A 4,721-nucleotide genomic window follows, 5' to 3' on the forward strand; every position below is an offset into this window, starting at 1 on the left:
TAATCTTATGGCTTGATGTCTATTTGGAAGGAGGTATTGAGTGGGGCTCTTCAGGGGTCTGTCCTGGCTTCACTACTGGTTAATACCTTCATGAATGAGTTGGAGGATGGGATTGACTGTATGGTGAACAAGTTGACAGATGAAACCAAACTGAGTAGAGCTGCAGTGACTCTGGAGAATAGGATTCAGTTTCAGAACAACCTTGATAGACTGAAAAAATAGTCCAAAATTCATAGATTCATAGATGCTAGGGTTGGAAGGGACCTCAATAGATCATTGAGTCCGACCCCCTGCATAGGCAGGAAAGAGAGTCCGACCCCCTGCATAGGCAGGGAAGAGTGCTGGGTTCAGATGATCCCAGCTAGATGACTATCCAGCCTTCTCTTAAAGACCCCCAAGGTAGGGGAGAGCACCACCTCCCTTGGAAGCCCTTTCTAAATTTTGGCCACCCTTACTGTGAAGAAGTTTGATCTGATATTTAGCCTAAATCTGCTCTCTGTCAGTTTGTGACTATTGTTCCTTGTTACCCCAAGAGGCACCCTGGTGAACAGAGTATCTCCGATCCCTTGCTGTGTTCCCCTAATAAATTTGTAGGCGGCCACAAAATCACCTCTCAGCCTTCTCTTGCGGAGGCTGAAGAGGTCCAGGTTCCTCAGTCTCTCCTCATAGGGCTTGTCCTGTAAGCCCCTAACCATACGAGTGGCCCTCCTCTGGACCCTCTCAAATCTATCAACATCCTTCTTGAAGTACAGCGCCCAAAACTGGACGCAGTACTTCAACTGCGGTCTGACCAGTGCTGCATAAAGGGGAAGTATCACCTCCTTGGATCTATCTGTCATGCATCTGCTGATGCATGATAAAGTGCGGTCAGCTTTGCTGATGATTTCGTCACATTGACGACTCATGTTCATCTTGGAGTCCACTATGACTCTGAGATCCCTTTCTTCTTCTGTGCTGCTGAGAGGGGGACAGGGATCTTGGGATTTAATCAAATCTTTCTTTGAATTAACCAAATGAAATTCACTAAGGACAAATGCCAGGTCCTGTACTTAGGATGGAACAGTCTCATGCACAAATACAGATTGGGAAATGAATCGCTAGGCTGCAGTACTGCCAGTTATAGTATCCTGTAAGATGAACACAAGTCAACAGTGTGCTCTTGTTGCAAAAAAAGGCCAATACCACAGTGAGTTGTATTAACAAGTCTTCCACTTACAAGTCAAGGGAAGTGATTTTTCCACTCAATTCAGCATTTGGTGACGCTTCACCAGGAGTATTATGTTTAGCTTTAAACACCACACTTCAAGAAAGATGTACAGAAATTTGAGTTCCACAGAGAGCAACAAAAACAATCGGAGTTCTGGGGAATGTGATTTATAAGGAAAGTGTGGAAGAAATGGGATTATTTAGTCTAAAGAAGAGAAGACTGGGAGGGAGGTGGTTGACAACAGACCTCAAATTCCTGAAGGCTGGTTATAAAGAGGATTGTGATAGATTACTCTCTGTGACTGCAGGGGACAGGACAAGAAGCAATGATCTTAAGTTGCAACAAGGGACATTTAGAATGGAAGAACTTTCTATGAGGATGGATAAACATTGGAATAGATTAGTCACAGAGGTTGTGGGATCTTCATCCTTAGAAGTTTCTAGGAGCAGGACAGATAAACACTGTAAAGGTTTAGACAGGAATGAGCCTGCCTTGAGCAGGGGTTTGGAGTAAGTACCTTCCTGAAGTCCCTTTCAGTCCTACATTTCTACCATTCTGCAGGCTCAGGAGGATCTTGGCCATGTGGGAAGAGTAGCTTTCACATATGGGAAATTATTGCAGGGAAGTGAAAAAGTGAAGAATGAATAGCTTTCCTGAGTACCTCTGTGGTTGCTGGCAGTCTCTTTAAAACTAAGGGTCATCTCATAATGCACACTGCTACTTGTGGTAATCCTGAAAGATGCATGTATTTTGTTTGATCCCAACCAGGGATTTGGAAGATGAAGGGAACTTTTCCAGTGCACTACAGAGATCACATTACAATATGCATGGCTTTAATCCAGGATGCACATATAGTGGCTTTGGGACATTATCTCTTACTTCTCTTCTTTACTTGCTACTGTACCATCAGACCAAATTAATCACACAGCACAGTCCAAGTGATTCCTAAATCTTCCCATTTGCTCTACACTGGAGTTCAAGCTTCCATCACTCTTTGTAACTCTTCACCTCATTAAACTTAGGTTAGCATGTATCTGACTCAGGATGGGAGAAATGGAATTCCACGTGTCATTGCATTGCAACTCTGCTGCTTAACCCTGAACCTAAAAGATCTCTTGAAAAGAAAAAAAATATTTCGAAAGCGCCTGGTTTTGGAGTCACAAATGCATCTTTCCTTTCATCCATTTTCCCCAAAGAAAACGATAGATTTGGGACAACGAGGTTGAAACGCAGGGCACTATCAAGAGAGGCCTAAATACTGGGGATGGAAGTCTGTCTTGTTCTCTCTCTGTTACTTGTGAGAAAGGACTATCAAGTTTAGAAGCTTAACTCCACGGGAAGATTTATAGCTCCGAATCCTGAGCAGAGCTAGGCACCTCTGTACAGCCTGGAGTTAGCTGACTTGGACTCTAAACCCCACTGCTCTCTTAGGCATTTCCTACTGGCCCTCTTAGGCAGCTCCACTTTCAGCTTGCTAGCTTTCTGTGAACCCTACACTGAGGCATCTCGCTCACCCTATCCACTGAATAGGGAGCTTGGGTGCCCACCTCTGAGGTGAGGATTTCACTAGGCAGCTGGATACCTACAAATTATGTATTACAAAGTTTTCTGACTGTAGGAGTGGGTAAGCACTGGAGCAGATGATCTAGAGAGGTTGTGGAATCTCTGTCATTGGAGGCTTTTAGATGCAGAATAGTTTAGACAGGGCTTATCCTGCCTTGATCTCCTAGGGCTGCTTTCAGCCCTGTTTTTCTGAAAGTGAAGCAGTGTCTCAGTCCATCTGTGGCTTTAGTCCTTAGAAAACTAAGTCTTATTGAAAGTTAATAGGACTTAGGCTCATAATCAGGTATCCTGGTTTTCTCTGATACAAAAAATCCCCAATTTTCAGATTAAAAAAGTAACCCCAAATCCACATTTTTGCATGCTTTAAATGAAACACTACTATATATAGGTCTATATATTAGTGGTGTTTCATTTTAATCATGGAAAAATGTAGATTTGGGGTTACTTTTTTTGATCTGAAAGTTGGGGGTTTTTTTATCAGAGAAAACCAGGATCTCTGTTCATAATTAAGCAACGTGGGGGAGGGGAAGACAAAAATTAAGACTTAGGGTCATAAGGTGCTTTTGAGAATGTTATTTGTGGTCTTTAAAGCAGCCTAACCTATTTTTACTGAGTCAGTCTCAAAATCACATCTTGAAACCATTTCAGGTAGAGGCCACCTTGAAACAGGTCTACATTACAGGGGTTGTTTATTTTGTAAAAAATGTTTTTAAATTGGCTCAATTGAACTGGTTTGACAACTGCTATAAGAGTTCACTGCTGTAGAGATGTCTGTTTTGTCATAATGGCATGACTTGGAGTTTTTCCTGATTTTCCTGGGAGAAGGTTGAGGCCCAGCATGATGGTGCTGTATCACAAAATGCTGGTGTGATGAAGCACATGGATGATATAATGATATAACCACTTTGCCCTGTAGGACAAACTAATAAACATAGAATCTTTGCTTTGACTGATACTAACATCTCAAAATAAATACAAAACGAACCCAACCAACTATGTCAAAAGTTAGGAGGTGTATACAAGGTTTAGAAAGCATCTAGTAAGAAAATATTTGAAAAAGTACATGTGTATGGGAGACTTACACTATCAGCTGGATGAGGAAATGGATTAAGTTTCTCTCAGTAAGTCTTTTATGATGATTGTCATGCTGGATAAACAAAATTTTGATTTACTTCTGGCAAAACCATCCAAGATTGACCTTTTTTGATTCCGGGAACCACACTGACTGCGTGTTACATCCTCAATAACTGTCTTCTACCTCTTGCTGAGGAAATCCTACTGGAATCTCAGTATGGTTTCAGGCCATCCTGTGGGATAGTTAACATGATTTTTTTGCTTGGCAGGTTCCAGAAGAGTGTCAGAAACAATACCAGGACCTGTATATGACCTTCACTGACCTCACTGAGGCCTTTGATTTCATCAGTTGTGAAGCCTTATGGAAAGTACTGGCCAGATTTGGATGTTCTGAAAAGTATATCAAGGTCCTGAGGCATCTTTACAACCAGATGACTGTGACAGTTTTATGTAGCAGATTGGAGACAGATCCATTTGTCATCTGAGCTGGGGTCAAGCAAGGATGTGTCATCACCCCATCTCTGTTCTCCATTTTTTTGACAGTCATCCTGATTCTCATTAAGGATCACCTTCCCCCTGGAATTGAGAGTGAATATTGAATGGATGGAGGGTTTTTCAACCTGCAATGTCTTTGCTCAAAGACTAAAGTACTTAAAATAACCATCCTTGACCTTCAATATGCTGATGACTGTGCCATCCTTGAACACACTGAGGAAAACCTCTAGACTGTGCTAGATCTTTTTGGACCTTTGGGCCTTCCTCTCAACGTTGTGGAGACTAAAGTGCTCTATCAGCCTGCCCTGGGCCATGAATGTGGTCTGCCTCCACAAATTACCATCAAGGGAAAGACCCTGGAGGTAGTTAGACACTTTCCCTA

Source organism: Alligator sinensis, unplaced genomic scaffold (assembly GCF_000455745.1).
Source record: "Alligator sinensis unplaced genomic scaffold, ASM45574v1 scaffold643_2, whole genome shotgun sequence".
In the NCBI taxonomy this organism is placed as follows: domain Eukaryota; kingdom Metazoa; phylum Chordata; order Crocodylia; family Alligatoridae; genus Alligator; species Alligator sinensis.